Consider the following 18,701-nt stretch of genomic DNA (forward strand, 5'->3'; position numbering starts at 1 on the left):
TGTGAAGACCTGTTGAGGCAAGTGACACTTGTGAAGACCTGTTGAGGCAAGTGAAAATCAAATCAAATCAAAACAAATCAAAATAGATGAACATAAATGGAATTTGTATCTTTTGTGACACTTGTGAAGACCTGTTGAGGCAAGTGACACTTGTGAAGACCTGTTGAGGCAAGTGAAAATCAAATCAAATCAAAACAAATCAAAATAGATGAACATAAATGGAATTTGTATCTTTGTGGTACCAGTGCCGGTGGCACACAAGAAAATCATCCGAACGTGGCCGTAGCCAGTACTGCATAGACTGGCCTCCGTGCTTTGGGGACGTAACAAACACCATCCGATCGTGGCCGTCCGCCAGCCTCATCTGGCACCTGTGTCGGTGGCACATAAAAACACCATCCGAGCGTGGCCGTCTGCCAGCCTCGTCTGGCACCTGCCAGCCTCATCTGGCACCTGTGTCGGTGGCACATAAAAACACCATCCGAGCGTGGCCGTCTGCCAGCCTCGTCTGGCACCTGTGTCGGTGGCACATAAAAACACCATCCGAGCGTGGCCGTTCGCCAGCCTCGTCTGGCACCTGTGTCGGTGGCACATAAAATCACCCACTACACTCTCGGAGTGGTTGGCGTTAGGAAGGGCATCCAGCTGTAGAAACACTGCCAGATCTGACTGGCCTGGTGCAGCCTTCGGGCTCCCCAGACCCCAGTTGAACCGTCCAACCCATGCTAGCATGGAAAGCGGACGCTAAATGATGATGATGATGATGATGATATATATATATATAGTTAGAATTTACAAAAAATAAACAAAACAAAACAAAAGACGAAGACAGGTGTGTAAACAACAAACAGATGTATGTATTAGTTTAACACTTGGGAAGTGAGAAAGTCTTTTACGTTTCGAGCCTATGCTCTTCAACAGAAAGGAACACAGAAATAAACAGAGAGAGAAAAATAAAAAATGGTTTAAGGGCTAGTGATCAGTCATGTATATCTATACATTTACATATATGTATATCTACACACACACACACACACACATAACACATAAACAGAAACTGAAAGATTGCTTTAAGATACATGGTGTATCTTATAAATATGTATGCCTGTTCAAGTATCATAATAGCATGAGACTATTCTATTAGTAGCTCCTTTGGCAGTGTATTTAATTATATATATATTATATATATATATATATTATATAATATATATATATATATATGCCAATATGCTGAAAAATAGATGTCTGATTCGGGAATTGTTTCAGCACAGTGTATATTTATAGTGAAAAATATTGCATGTGGTTAGACATTCTAAGGTCTACTTTTCAGTATATTGGGAGAGAAAAATTTTTCCTTTTGCTATTATTTATAATTGTTTATCTTTTCACCTTGAAAGATATTTTAATATCCTGGCCACTAATAAATTTTTGTTTGAAAAATTTTATCCTTATATACATACACACACACACACATATATATATGTATATATATATATAATATATATATATATATATAAACGGCAGTTTGTCTGTGTGTCTGTCAGGTTGTACCCTCACCCTGACCACGGCTTTCAACCGATTCTGATGAAACTTGAGACACACATAGCCCAATGTCATAATTCAAAACTAACGCAGCGAAAATTTTGAAAAGTTCCCCCAGTTCTGAAAAAAATCGATAAATTCGACATGGGTCGAGAATCTAAGCTTTTTATATGCAACACATTTTCTACAGACTGTCATGGGGACGCAACTCGACCTTTTTAACTCTCGGAACACGTGGGGTAAATATCCCAAAATGTATAAAAATGTACAAAAACGGCAAAAAAGCGGGCAGCAATGTGAGTGACAACAACGAAAAAGTCAAAAGTGACCAAACTGAACAAACGAATGGAAAAGGTTTTTTGGTGCACACGACAAAAGCGGTTTATAATAAACCAAGAGTTTGCAAGTAGCGTCCGAGGACCCTTAGGGTACGTCAAAAATTTAAGGTAAAACGTTTGGGGTGGTAGTTATAAAGAAACTGTAGACAAAAAAGTATACGAATAACTTGCGGCTGCAGCAGCTATTAGCAGGAGTGTTGGGGGTAAAGTCTCGAATGTAATTTCTTCCTGGTAGGAATTGGTTGGGTTGAATTATCGATAGCTGTTTGATAGTTATTTGGGAGTGAAGAGAAGACATTGCAACCTACACATGCGCCTTCGTTCCTTAGAGGGTAAGGACTAGATTGGAATTAGTCGTTGCCTACTAGGGTCTCTTACATACCCGGGCAACGCCGGGCTATGCTGCTAGTATATATATATATATATATATATATATATATTATATATATGTGTATATATATATATATATATATATACACATACGTATATATATACATATATACATATATTTACATATATGCATATATATATATATATATATATGTATGTATATATAATATATATATATATATTAAATATATGTATGTAGGTGCAGGAGTGACTGTGTGGTAAGTAGCTTGCAACAATGGTTGCCCACCAAGGGATCCTGAGGTGGCAGGCGGGAAGGAAGATCTTCTGGACAAAACGAAAGAACCCCACCCTCCCGTCATAAAGGAGAAAAGAAGAAAAAGAGAAAATAGGGCATTGCCAGCGGTTGCTAGTACACTGCCGGCATGTCCCGAAATCTCTTTGGTGGGAATTGTGCCACTGGAGAGGAGATTTGAGGACTCTCCCTATGTGGAGGAGGAATTTGTAGTCATGTTCTGCAAGGGAGGGGAAATCCAAAAAAATGATCAAAAAGTTTAATAAAAAAAAGGTCGAAAGGAAGGGATTCTTACCTGTACCAAGAACCTTGATTGACCTCCACAGATAGCTGCAGAGGCCTTGTGGGAAACAAATTTGTTTGCAGTAATGGAGTCCTTCTCTGAAGACACATTCTGCTTCATGCTGAAGCACCCTAAGCTAGAACTATCGAGGTGCTTGAGTGAGGCATTGAACCCGGACGGGTGACAGCAGGGCGGAAAAAATTAAAAGGCTTAGTGCCTCTCATTGCATATCAAAATTAAGGTTAGAGGTTTAATGCCTTGGTTTGTTGTTTCTTTGAATTTATTGTTTGTAAGAGGCTCAGCACCTCAATTTATAATGAACTATGGAACTAAACTAAGAGGTTTACTGTGTAAAAAAAAATAATAGTTTTAAAGAAGCAAAAGATTGGCGGGCGTCTTTTGTCTTCTCCCATCAATATCATCCTTTTCATCACTCATCTCATCAATGTTTTTGTCCAGCTCGCAAGCTACTCCCATTGTGTTATGCCTTTATGGCAAAATTTTGAAATAATGTAGCTTGCTTGCTAACCACATGGTTCCAGGTTCAATCCCACTGCACAGCATCTTGGGCAAGTGCCTTCTACTATAGCCTCAGGCTGACCAAAACCTTGTGAGTGGATTTGGTAAACGGAAACTGAAAAAAGCCCATTTTATATGTGTGTGTGTGCGTGTGTGCATGTGTCTGTGTGTGTGTGTGTGTGTGTGTGTTTGTATCTGTGTTTGTCCACCCACCATCGCTTGACAACCAATGCTGGTGTGTTTATGTCCCTGTAACAGCAATTTGGCAAAAGAGTCCAATAGGATAAGTATTAGGCATACAAAGAATAAGCCCTTGGGTCAATTGGTTCGACTAAGGGTGGTGCTCCAGCTTAGTCACAGTCAAATGACTTAAACAAATAAAAGAATATATATATAGTGAGAATGATATGTATGTATGTATGTATGTATGTATGTATGTATGTATGTATGTACAGTGAAAAAGAGAGAAATAGACAAACAATATTATAGTACTATTTATTACTGGAAATATATCTGATGGTTGTGTGACATACATATACAGTAGTCTAAATACTTTGAGTGCTTGTTGGGCAATATATATCCTAGCAGCCTGGGAGTGACAAACATCATTCTAGAAATGCCATAAGTAAGATTCCTCTGCATTTTGGCTTTCTCATCTTATTTTTTGTTTTGTAATATGGGTGGGGTTGACATATAATTTGGTGAAAGAACTTTTGTTGTTCATTGTTGACCTTTAATAAATTTGTCCACCGACATATTTATCCCTCCTCTAATTTACCTTCCAAACTTACAAGTCATCCACTATGTGGTTACTGAGCTTACTAGAAATAATGATAACCTCTCCCTCAAGTTACACATTAAAGAGAACACATTGGATGATGTGGCCTGGATTCAATGCATATAACTAAATAACAAGAAGGTCATAGCTAGAATACCTTTCATTAGGTTTGACATGGGCCTAAGCAACAGCAACATTAAAAGAGGGCCTGTACATGGATGCTTGACTTGTTAGAAATAGTTGCCAAATCTCATTCAAATTATTACTTTCACATCTGACTTCAATTCACTTGTAGTGATCCAGTTTCTTTGTGAAGGACCCATGGAAATCCTACATCCAAATAAAACAACAGGATAGTCACCTTTGATATGCCTTTGATTATAGGTTTGCTATGGTCAATCACTGTTTTCTATGTAGTCACAATTAAGTCTGTGGCTAAACAACACTAACACATCAGTAGCCAACATCTTTACACTTGATATTAATTCGCCATCTGCCATACAACATATACAGTCGTTGTCAGAATATATAATAGCTTAAGATTAGATATGTATGTAGGGGAACATGGCTGTATGTGTGTGAACAGAAGTGTGTATGCAAGTGGATCTCTTGGAGCATATGTGACAGGTGGTGTGTGTGTGTATATGTATATGTCTCTGTTTTTATGTCTATATGTCCCTAAGTGTGTCTGCCTATGAAAAATGTGTGTGAAGATATCTGTGTGATATCAGAATGTGAATTTGTGAGTATATATGTAGCTATGTTTGTGTATGTGTGGTTGCATGAGTACCAGTGTTCGGGTGCATGTATGGAGTGTATGTGGCATAGATATGTATGTGTGGTAGCAGATGCATATGCTAGGCTATATATTTTAGTGTGTATATGTCAAGTTTTATGCCAGTGTAACACTATATGTTAATGGTTGTGTATATAATGTTATATGTTTATGTGTGTATAAGGTTGTATATCTGTATGTGAGGGTATATTGTATGCATGTGTGTATGTAAGGGTGTTTATCTATTTACATGTGTGTATGTAAGGTTGTATGTCTATGTGTACGAGCATTTATAAATAAGGTCATTTGTCTGTTTTTGCGTGTGTGTATGATGTATAAGCCTGTGTAAGTTATGTATTCAAGACGTTGACAGACATTCTTTTGTCAGCAACACCACAAAGATCTTATTGTAGTGGAGAGATGGTAGTGGTAGTGGTAGGAGTAATGGTGGTGGTGATCATAAATGGGGTTTAATGGTTGTGATGGTGGTGGTTGAATGGTAGTGGTTATGGCTGGGATGGTGACTGATGGTGATTGATGGTAGTGGTGATCATAGTGATGGTTATTGATGGTGGTGGTGGTAATGATGGAGACTGAAGGCAGTGATTGTGGTAGTAGTGGTAATGACAATTGATGGTACTGCTGATTGTAGGGATAGTGATTGATGGTGGTGGTGATGGTGATTGATGACTGTGGTGGTGGTAATGGTGATTGATAGCTGTGATAGTGGTGATTAATGGCTATAGTGGCAGTGATTGTGATTGATGGTTGCAGTGGTGGTAGTGATTGATGGCTGTGGTGATAGTGATGGTAATTGATGGCTATGGTGGTGGTGATGGTAATTGATGGCTGTAGTGATGGTGATTGGTGGCTGTAGTGATGGTGATTGATGGCTGTGGTGGTGATGGTGATTGATGGCTGTAATGGTGGTGGTGATTGATGGCTGTGGTGATAGTGATGGTGATTGATACTATGTTGGTGGTGATGATGATTGATGGTTGTGGTGATGGTGATAGTGATTGATGGCTGTGGTGGTAGTGATTGTGATTGATGGCTTTGGTGGTAGTGATTGTGATTGATGGCTGTGGTGATGATGGTGATTGATGGCTGTGGTGATACTGATGGTGATTGATGGCTGTGGTGGTAGAAATTGATGGTTGTGGTAGTAGTGATGGTGATTGATGGCAGTGGTGATACTGATAGTGATTGATGGCTGTGGTAATGGTGATTGATGCTGTGCTGGTGGTGATGGGGATTGATGGCTGTAGTAATAGTGATGATGACTGATGTCTCTGATGATGATTCGATAGAAGGATGATCAAAAACTACTTTTACAATAAATATATTGGTACAATTTTCCATATCCTTATATTTGTCTTTACCCTTTCTAGCTGTCATCAGTCCATCCTCTTATTAACTATTCTAGCTGTCTATTTAGTCATCACTTCTCCTTTTCTCTTTCCTTTCTTTATGCAGTCAGTCTATTCATGCAGTTACTTGTCTGTCTTTCCCTTTAGCTATCAGTCTAAAAAGATATATATATATATAAACATCAAAATAAATATCAAATGGAAATAGTAGTTGTGATACCTGTGCCGGTGGCACATAAAAAGCACCATCCAAATGTGGTCGATGCCAGCGCCGCCTTGACTGGCTTCTGTGCCGGTAGCACGTAAAAAGCACCAACCGATCGTGGCTGCTGCCAGCCTCCCCTGGCACCTGTGCCAGTGGCACATAAAAAGCACCCACTACACTCACGGAGTGGTTGGCGTTAGGAAGGGCATCCAGCTGTAGAAACACTTCCAGATCAGACTGGAGCCTGGTGCAGCCGCCTGGCTTCCCAGACCCCGGTCGAACCGTCCAACCCATGCTAGCATGGAAAACGGACGTTAAATGATGATGATGATGATGATGATGATGATATAAGAAAGAGGATTTCAAACTTTTCCTCCAGTCAAGAAGCCTTCAACACAGTAGCACCATACTACAATGAGGCCCTAGCTGCCAGCAGGTATAGGGACCACATCTCCTACATGCCAGAACTCAACAGCTGCAGAAGGAAGTGCCGCAGAAATAGGATTTGGCTTGTGCCCCCACGCTCCCATAACACAATAATACCCGTAGGTAAACTTTTCCTTAAATTAATAGATAAGAATTTCACTAGCTCCCAGAGGTACGGACCCATATTCAGCAGGCACAACATTAGGTTCTTGTTAAGCTGCACCCCCAACATTAAGAGCATCCTAGTTAGCACCCCTAGGACACAAGAAGAAGCAGGTTGTTCATGCAGGATCTGAAGCAGTTGCTTGGTAGAAGGCCGCTGCAAAACCAAAGGGGTTGTATATCAAGCCAAGGTTCTAACTAGACATGTGTTTAACACCAGCAGAAGCAATAACAGCAGTAGACCTGAGAACAGAGCCAGTAACACAGCCACCATCGCCACCACCATCACCATGGATGGCAGCATTGCTAACAACAACTGCAGTAGCATCACTACCATTACCTGCCTCACAAATAGCTTCCTTGACATCCACGATGCCAGACCTATTAGCCACTATAGTATATTTCTTTATTGCCCACAAGGGGCTAAACATAGAGGGGACAAACAAAGACAGACAAAGGGATTAAGTCGATTACATAGACCCCAGTGCATAACTGGTACTTTATTTGTCGACCCCGAAATGATGAAAGGCAAAGTCGACTTTGGTGGAATTTGAACTCAGAGCGTAAGTAGCAGAAGTAATAGGTCCAGTCCCATCAACAGAGCCAGGACAGTAGCACAGCCACCATCACCACTACTGTCACGATGGATGGCAGCATCGCTAACAACAACGGCAACAGCATCGCAAACAGCAGCGATATCACCACCACCACCACCACCACCTCCAGCATTACTAATAGCTTTTCTGACATCCACAATGCCAGGCCTATTGGCCACTATAGTTGTAGTAGCAGAGGTAATGGATCTGGTTCCATTTCTGGCTATAGTGGCAACAGCAGCAGAACCAGCAGTGGCAATAGAACAACTATTGCTACCACCACATCCTCCACCATCGCCAGCACCAGCAACAACACCAGCAGCCCTGACTCCAACAACAGCAAGACTGGCGGCAGCACCAGCAGCAGCAATAACAACAGCAACACCAGCACCAGCACCAGCAGCAACAATGACTGCACCACAGGCAACATGCGCAGGATCAAGAATATGACCAGCACCAACACCATCCCTAGCAATGACAACACCAGCACCAACAGCAGCAGCCCCAACTCCAGCAGTGAGCTGCAGCACCAGCAGCAGTGGTTGCAGCAGCAGCAGCAACAACAGCACCAACAACAACGCCCCTAGAAGTACGTGGGCTGCACTGGGAACTCTCTCAAACAGCGTATTTCCAATCATCTGTCCTTCTTCAGAATCCCAGAAAGGAAATATGTTACATCGTTGGCCAGCCACATCAATCATGAGATGAAGAGATTCCATACTTGATCGCATGGAAAATACATGAGAATACAGGCCCCTACATCAACGCAACGAAATGGTGCAAGTTATGCATTGCCAAATGCATGAGGATCCTTAAAGACTCGCTCCTGCCAGGGTGAATCCTGAATTCCAAGACGGAGATTTTGGGATTATGCTTGTATTTTAGAAAATTCCTTTTGGCTTTTTGGAATCCACAGGGTGGCACCACAGCCAGAAACCAATAGCCAAGGCTGAAGGGAGGCAATCATTTACCTTTGTAGTGCTTTGGTAACTGTAAGATGGCAGCATGGCCAACGATCGATGGACAGTGGCAAAGTGAGATAATTACTTAGTGTTTTACCCTTAAAAACGAGGCTTTTCCCCTCCATATTTTAAAGTGGTCTCAGGCCAGTAGTGTTTGGGATCTGAAGATACACTGTAAAGCTAAACGCCTTATGAGCAAGAAACCCAGGGTAACCCCCTAGAAGAGCCTACCTCACTATAATATATAGTTGTTGAGTGTCCCACCCATGAGGGATCGATGCTATATGTGTCAAAACAATTGTCATAATTAATAATAAATCCTTGTATATTCCATCTTCTGTCTTTCATTTGCCATATATATATATATGTACACACATATAGACACATTGAAGATAGTTCGTGTCTAAATTAATTTACAATTCCACATCATAGAATGCAAGAAGATCAATGTAAAACTTTAAACAGTTAAGTGAATGGATATTAAAGTGAAGACCCTAAAGAAACTGCACCAGTAATAGAGTAAGGTTGCAATTTCAGTAGTTAATAATTAATGCAGTAGAAACATGTGTAGGTTATTTGAAGCTGTATATCAGCCTCCCCTGGCACCTGTGCCGGTGGCACATAAAAAGCACCCACTACACTCATGGAGTGGTTGGTGTTAGGAAGGGTATCCAGCTGTAGAAACACTGCCAGATCAGACCGGAGCCTGGTGCAGCCTCCTGGCTTCTCAGACTCCGGTCGAACCGTCCAACCCATGCTAGCATGGAAAACGGACGTTAAATGATGTTGATGATATATATATATATCTAAGCTGTATATATATATATATTTATATAAAGGATTTAAAGGTAATGCTAATGCAATGTTACTTCATAATAATCCTTATTATTACTATTATTATTATTATTATTATTATTATTATTATTATTATTGGGTGAGATAGCAGTGCTTGCCATCAAAGTGACACTGGAGTAAAATATACAAAACCTAGTATACCCATCTTGACTACCCATCTGATAAGGGTACACTAGGCACATGCATCACAACCGTATGTGTGTACAATATGGTGATCTCATATCAAGATAAACAGTGCATGACCTTGCAGGTGGGACCCAGTTAGAATTTTCTTCTGATCAAGTAGCCCATCCCACTCAAAAGGTCTCTGAATAAGGGTTGTTTAAGAACGTTAAACGAAACACCCATGTTTCCTTTGACTTTCAATGTTATCTGGTATCAGCTTTTCATCTGTACACTCTCCATTTATTTCTTTATAGAATCTCTTCTGATCTACTATGAATAACCTATTCTGGTGGTAACCCTTCATTCTTTGGTTGTATCTTGCCATCTTTGCTTCCTTTGCAACGAGGTGCTGTTTCAGTTCCTCCACTATAGCCCGAGGCTATAGTAGAAGACACTTGCTGAAGATGCCACACAGTGGGACTGAACCCAGAGGCTTCTTACCACACAGCCATGCTCACATATTTATATGTATATATATATATATATATATAATATATATATATATATATATACATGTGTGTGTGTGTGTAATTTCTCTTCTTCCTTTCTTGTCATATGTTACTTATAAAGTTAGCTTCTCTACACATTTATTGTTCTTTATTTCTTATAGAGTGATAGGCAAAACAAAATACATTTTGTCAGTGGACTAACAATTATAGATTAATATCTACATCTACATTTAGACATATACATACATCCATGCATATACACATACACACATATACATATATGTATGTACACACACACACACACATACATGTATGCATAAGCATAATATGGAGAGCATGATGCAAAAGACAGGTTAAGATTTCACTTGAGATAGTTTGATAGATTAACTCAGTGATATTGATGTCATCACCACCATCAATTGATACTGAAGTGGTGGTGGTGGTGGTACAGAATGGAAACCTGTAAACTTATTAGTATCTAGTTATAGTGAGGGGGTCTGAACTAATGAAAGTTTAGTATCATTCCCAGTGACACAGTTCAGTGACATTGCTGAAACAGGATCATCTGAAATTTCAGCTGCTAGTCTGTTAACCTATTAATTCCGTCTGTTGCTGCAATACTATTTCGCCTTCTCACATGTCAATAAACTAAGTCATGTGTAAAATACACAAATACAAACACATGCATACATACATAACATGTTACACACATTACATACACATACAAAGTCGTGTCCCATTTCAAAGAAAGACATCCTCCCTAAGGTCGCCAGCTGTTATTCTCATGCACTTATTTCTAACATCTCGAAAGCAATGAAGACAGCCATTAACAATCATATTCTCCAGTATTTTAAATTGCTCTCTCTCTCTCTCTCTCTCTCTCTCTCCTTCCCTCTCTGAGTGACCACCGGTATGTCTTCTGCAGAACCAGATCTACCCTTCTACGTCCACCCAGCAGTAGGTTCTAGCTTTAGAGAAAATCAATGACAGCAATGCTGTAAGTCCAGATATCAGCAAAACCTTCAACCATAGCTAGCATACAAATCTCATATCAAAACTTAAAACCTATATGTTCTCAAGTGCTTCTTTTGTTCTATTGATTATTTCAGCACTGTATCTTATGACTGATAAGACCCTTGACTCTATGGTAGAAGTTGGTATTTATACTATTGAGTTTGGATTTCAGCACTTTTACCTTTCAGAAGTATTCTCTCCTGATTTTATCGTTTATAGTTCTAAGACTTAGAAATAGTTATACTTATCAATCTCCCCATTATTCATTAGATTTATTCATGGCTTTTCCCTTCCTTTGTTACAAAGATTTCACACTTTGAAATACCAAATTTCATATTGCCTTTGTTAAACGTTCTCACTGTACAGATAAGGGTATCTAATTATTGCACAGCTTTTCCAAAGCAATTTAAATCATCCATAACTCACTCCTGGTCCCTTCTGGGTTATATCCAGCTTTTACATTTTTCTATTCCAGAGAAAGTAGGATAAGAGTAATGAAAAACAGTAGGTGTGACAGGCTATCACCTTAGAAAATACTCCAATCAACTATGAAGTTTCAAAGTGGGTGGCTTCTGTTAGTTCCATTTTCCAGTTTTCAATGCTTACTCATATTAGCTTTGTGATGTTATTTGGAATTATGAACATTTTGAGTGTTCTCAAGATACAAGAGTGTGGAGACTATGCTATATGCATTTTTGTAATTGATCCTCTCCGCCTATTTCTAAACCAGTTCAGTTTGTTTTATAAACATCCTGTTGATTAATAATTGGTCTTTTAAATTTCTCTGGCATTCCTTCTGTTCTTTAGGGAGTTGGTTCTATTCTTCAAAGTGTGCATAGATCTTATCCGCAAGCTTATTTGTTAACATGTGATAAACAAGTTATTGGTCTGTACTATCAGACCTCAGCACCCTTAATCTTTTATAAGGGTTGTCATACCCATTAATCATCTAATTTGAGATACTTTCTCTCTGAAGATATTCATTTAATACTTGTCTAGTATTTTAATATTCTTTAGCCAGAAACCTTGGAGTCTGACTTGAGTGTCTTTTGATTAAGTTATTTAGAAGCTTGTTTTGCAGTGAACTTTGGAGTGATTACTATGCCATATAATTAATTTTCCACTTCTTTTATACACGTCCTTTTCTTTTCATTGTTGTTATCTTTCTAGTTCCATATGTCAGTCCAAAACATTCTGCTTCTGCTGTTTGTTTTCACTTCAGTTTTTCAGTTACGGCATTTCTTATTCTCTTTTCCTTCGCATATTGTATTTTCTCTCAAGGGTTTTATTGACTCTTTCTTTTTGTAGCACACCTCCTTTAGGGAGCTGTAACTGACTAACTTTCCATTTTAAGCTTTTGATGCTATCTTTTCTTCTTTTCCACTAAGCTGTTTGCTGCCTGCTCTTGGTATACTTGCTCTTTGCAACTATTCCTGAAACTGCCTTATGTATTGACACATAGGGGTAAGTAGCACATGTCCTATGACCATGTCATTTTCTTTTGTTCTTTGCAGTACTGTCTTTCTGTCGTATCTTTTAAGGTTGGCAGGCTTCTCATTACTATTTTGCCCAAATTGGTCAAATAGCTTGTCTAATAATTTGATCTTCAATCTGACCATCCTTCAGCATTCTTAATTTTATTCTTTCTTTACTTAATTCACCCCAATTTTTTGATATGATAGTTTTTACATTGACTCTGTGCTTCCTTCTTTTATATTAACTTCAGGTTCTTTTTTAATTACTGTTTAATTTCCCTTAATTTCAGGTTCAATGGGTATCTAGTTTATAGATCATGTCCAGGTAGTTTTAGTTGACTTCTCTTGTCTTTCCAGTTGATTATCATTCTGAGCCAGTGTTATATGTTACCTTATTAGATATTTCTGTTCATAATGAGGCAAGGCATTTAAGTTGATATTACCACTGTTGATTTTATTGAGATGCAATCACTATAAAAATTGCCAACCAAAACTAAAGAAGGCCCATCTTCCTAAGTTAACTCTGCCAATGGCAACTTGATACTTTATGACCTTTGGGTATATTTTAAGGTGGCCTCACTTCTGGTATTTTTGTTGAGACATCTTGATGCCAGACAAAACTAAAAAGGCATGCCTCTTCTTCTAACAGAATCAACATAGCTAGGAGCTAACCTGGTACTTAAATTATTGTTGTTATTGTTACCAATCATAATTGGGCAGTACAAGGTCCCATGGTTAGTTACAATCATTCATTAGTTCATCCGTTGTTGTTGTCAATGACCAAAGGACATCACATGGGAGAAAAAGATGGGGGACAGTGTATCTGGCTACGGCCAATTCAATGTGTGCTCAAAGGTTCTGCTGCAGGTCAGGCACTAGTGGTCTACTGGGACTGAAACCAAGCAGTTGGTTCTAGATCTGTATAGTTCATATTTTCTTTGTACCCTTGCAATCCTGTTCTAGAAGAGGACTCAATGCACACCATCTTGTTCACAGACAGCTGTGCATTCAGTGCCACCACAGAGGCTCAGATGCAGCAAAGAATGAACTGCTTTTCCACTGCTGAAACAAATTTGACAACACAATCAATACTCAGAAGACAGAGGTCATGTACCAACCTGCAGAACCAACTATCACCAATGAAAGGGAAACTTTGAAGGTTGTTGATAAGTTCATGTACCTCGGTAACACACTTTTCAGATCTGTGAATGTTGATGATGAAGTCAACTCTCACATCACCAAGGGAAGCTCAGCATTTGGGAGCTACTTGAATCAGTGTGGGAGAGGAAAGACTTTAGGCTGGCTGTCAAGTTGAAGATGTATGAAGAAGTTGTACTGCCTACACTATTGTACACCTGCAAGACTTGATTTACAAATGTCATGCCAAAAAGCTAAACCAATTCCACATGAACTGCCTGAGAAAACTGCTGAAGATCACACAGGAAGACAAGGTCCTAGACACAGAGGTCCTCTCTCAAACCGATCTGCCAAGCATTTACACATGACTGAAGAGAATGTAAGTCAAGTGGGTAGGCCACTTTATTCAAATGCCTGACACACGATTCCCTGAGAGACTGCTTTTCAGCGAATTGGCAGAAGGCAAGCCCATCCAAGTTGGACAGAAAAAATGCTTCAAGCCTGACTTTTAAAGCCTCGCTGAAGGGCTTTGAGATCAACCCTGACACCTGAAAAATGGTTAATTATAATAATAGCAATAACAACAACAACAATAATAATAACCATCTAGATGGTTGTTGGCTCTCCTGAGTTCAATTATATTTTTGATAGCTTTTCGTTTTTTATCCTGCAGAGGGTCCACTTCAAAAAAAGACACTCTTCTCAAGCTCGTTGGGATTGCTGATTTAATCGCTGACAGCTGTTCAGATTGTATGATACTGCATGATTACTAGTAGCAAGTCTTTATGCTAGCATTCGTCATTGCAATGTTGAGACTTCTCCCATACTGTCAGATGTGGTGGAGTGAATATATATCCTATTAAGAAAGATGGGAAAGAAGTAGAAAAATGACTAATAAAAGGTCTTAAAAAGAAAAAGCTAGATTGTTTAATGTGGAGAATAGGGGAAAAGGAAATAGTTACATAAACTAACCATTGTGAGTTAAGTTAAACGATGGAGTTTTTCCTCCTCTGTGTTTACAAGGTTGCCTGTGGGGAAGGAATGTAGAAAATGAAAGAAGAGTAAAAATGTTTGGAAGAGGAAAAGGAAACTACATTAGCTTATTTAGTGTGGAAAATAGGAAAAGAAGAGTAAAATGAAATAAACAAATGCTTTTGTCTCATCTTAAACGAAGTTATTATTATTATTTTTTTTTTACCTTGTGTTTACTATTAATCTTGTTTAGGAAGAAAGGAGGCAGAGAAAGAGAGGAAAAAAGACTGATAAGATTATATAGGTCAGAGAATAAGGTAAGAGGAGAACAAATTGAAATAAAGAAACCATTGTGACTTATCTTAAGCAACCTCATGTTTCAAATTAATGTTGTCTAAAGGATGGAAAAAAATGGGAGAAAAGAGACCCTTCTAAGACGAAAACTAGAAAAAATTAATTAGTTCAGAGCACAGGGAAATGAAGAAAACTGAAATAAGCAATTTATTATTATTATTATTATTATTATTATTATTATTATTATTATTATTATTATTGCTACTGCCGTTGTTGTTGTACTTGAAAGGAAAGTTTCTGGGGATATTGTTAAATTTTATGGATTTTTTTTGTTTGGCTGTCACTTTTCAATTTCTTCAATTTTTTTCCAGTTGATTTCATATTTGGTGTTTTGCTATAATTTTGACATGGAATTTCGTCACTGCTTACAATTTTGTTTCAATTGTTTTCAAATTTGGTATATCGATTAAGTTTTGTAATCTAATTATGAAAATGAAATTCATTTTTCATATAAATCCATAGTTAAAAAGTTATTAGCCATTAAAATTTGCAAAGTTTGGGTGTTTTAGGCAATAGGAAGCAAGTATTTTACACATCACCATGGCGAAAAACTCTGTTTCCATAGTAACCAAAGATGCTGTTCATGTGCACAAGGAGGAGAAAGTGATACTAGAAAGATAATCTTCTACTATAATAATACTCTTGTGCATTTCTCCGGCTCACAATACATGAATGAAAAAGAAAGGGGTGATAGTTGAATAAGGAAGGAAGGGGTGATAACAAACTGGTAGTGAGAGTGTTTCAACTTTGTGTGTGGGGTGGGGTGCAATGGAAGTGGAATGGTGAACATTCAACACTGAAAAGAAAAATCAGTGTTTCAACTCTAAAATACTACAATTAACTCTCACTTTTGACCCCAGGAGTGTCAACATGCAATTTTCTGATATTAAAACAATGCAACATTGGCACTTGTTCCGTATTACATTTCATTCAAAACATAAAAATAAAAGTGAAGCATTCGACAGAGTAAGTTATAAATAGTTTCACTTTTATTCTTTCACTTTTAATACTTTCATATACATGTATTTGTGTGTGTGTGTGTGTGTGTGTGTGTGTGTGTGTGTGTGTGTGTGTGTGTGTGTGTGTGTGTGTGTGTGTATATATATATTTATATAGATAGATAGATAGATAGATAGATAGATAGATAGATAGATAGATATTCTACCTATATGTCTGTGCACACCTTTTAATGCAATGTATGCCAGAAGGTTTGAAAATCTAATGGAAGCCTCAAAAGACATTTTAAGATCCACAAAGATCAGAACTTATCTGCAGCTGTTGGTGGTCCAAACCGGATATGCAATCTACGTGGGTGTCTTTTCAGAACATTGTCTGGTTTAAAAAGCCACATCAGATGCTATGATATTTCTAAGGTGTAGGTACAGTAGGTACATAAGGAGGAGACAACCACCATATATTGATAGAAATGTATGAAAGAGACCTCGATATTATGTAAATAGAGGTTCGGGGGATGAAGGTGAAACCCAAAAAGTGGAAAGAGTGTAAGAAGTTAATTGAAAGAGAAGGAGCCAGTTTGAAGCTGACCCCACCTGAAGAGCTAATGAACAGTATTGCAAAAAGAACAGTAGTGTATAGAACGCTGTCGGTGTCATCCAAAAAGATAGAAATTGCTACCATTGAAGCAACAGAGGAATGTTTGAAAGAATTTTAAAATTCTACAACTTTTTACACGAGAGGTAGAAAGTATGGCACAGTGGAGGCGAGGTTCGCGAATGAAAAAGACGCGATAAATCCACCGTGGTCATAAGGACACAAGAGTCGGTGCTTCTGCCAACTTACTGCGGCAAACGCGTGGCCAGGGTAAGAGTGGGAAGGATATCCCCAGAAATTAAAGGGGCATGGCTGATAGCAGCAGTAGTGCATAAGATGGAAGAAGAAACGAAAATACTAAAGGTTACAAGAACCAAACAGATGAACTAATGGGGTTGTGGCCTTGAAATGGTCATACAGTTATGGTTAGGGTTAGGGTTAGGATTAGGGGTGGGGGAAGGGCATCTTTTTTTCTTCGCAAATGTAAATAAACCCAATCTGTTTCTTAAACGAGGGACATATTCATACAGCACGGAATGTTTTCACCCCAAATGGAGGTCAGCGATTGGTTAAAATTGCCGAAATGCTCGAAATTAAAGTCGAAATATGTTACAACATATAGAATTTCTCAATAAAGCCAAGAAAAAATGATGTTTTATAAACACATTCTACCAGTATACGAAGTTTAAAAGTGTTTAGTTAACTAGAAATTGTGTTGAAAACTGCCGTTCAAAAGGAAAAGATCCGCAAGCAAAGATGCAGATAAACGTTCCCGGATATTAACAAAATTAGAACAGAACAAAAATTTAACTCTGCAGGCAGTAGCAGAAGAATGTCAGAGAATTATTAATCTACGATATGACACAAATAAAACTGAAGAGAAAGATTGTTCTCAGATTCAGGCGTGTCAACCGGTAACGAATAGACAAAAAAATATCAAGACCGAAACCATGTTATGGGTGCGGTGGTCTACATTTTAAAAATAGCTGGCCGTTTAAAAATATAAAATGCTACAAGTGTGGTAAAACAGGCCATAAATAGTCGCAATGTATAACAGAACCTAAAAAATAGTTTAACAAAAAATCGCGTAAACGGATTATCGGTGACAAAAAATATGAATAAGCCTCAAAGAAAATTTGTGTATGTAAAAATTAATAACACAAACGTAAAGATACTATTGGATACAGGCAGTGACATTTCGATAATAAACACGGATACATGGAAAAAGATTGGGACACCTAAATTAAATAGAACCTCGAAAATTGCCCTTGGTGTTACAGGAAAAAAATTATATTCTAAGGATAAATTAATAAAGTAACATTACATCTCGTAAAAAAACCTTATAGGCTAAGGTTTTTGTTCGGTACTGACTGGATGGAACTGCTTAATTTATGGAACCTCTCCATAAATCTTTTCTGTAAAAATGTAAATGGCTTTTTTCCCCCAGTAAGAATAAATCGTCAGACGAATTGAAAACAGAAACTTTTTTTAATTTTCCTGAAGTTCTGTCCGATAAATTAGGTCTGTGTACCAAAACGAAACCACGTTTTCAAATACAAGGAAACACCTTACCGACAGTTAAACAAAAACAAACTACCGTTCTCAGCGTTACAACAAATAAACTTAGTGTTAGAGAAACTAGAAAAAATTGGAATTATCCAAAAAGTGGAATATTCTGAATGGGCAGCACCAACCGTGTTCGTTAAAAAAAAGAATCAGGCTGTGAGCTGATTTTTATCCACTGGAACTGAACACTAAGCGTAAGAGATATTAAAACTCGGAGCGGAGTTCAATTCTCAAAAGGGGAGAACATAGGGGAGACTGATTATAAAAAGGAGAGATGATGTGGAAGGATTCCGACGACCCCTCAAGTGACTAAAAGGTGGACTAAATCATTGTTATAAAGTAAAGAACTGTGAGCGATTGGACTTCGATGTTGGTAGCAGTTCACTGTGAGCCTTTGATATAGAACGTTGTGTTTCGTGCAATAGTCATAGTAGTGCGTCGTGTATATACTTTCTTCCGTCCCGCTTCATTATATTATGAATCAAATACAAGGATATAAAAGTCTGTTGGTGACGGTACCTAGGACAACTGTAACAACTGGGATTACTTTTGTAGTAACCTTCC

This window comes from Octopus sinensis, linkage group LG13 (assembly GCF_006345805.1).
Source record: "Octopus sinensis linkage group LG13, ASM634580v1, whole genome shotgun sequence".
NCBI classification, from domain to species: Eukaryota; Metazoa; Mollusca; class Cephalopoda; order Octopoda; family Octopodidae; genus Octopus; species Octopus sinensis.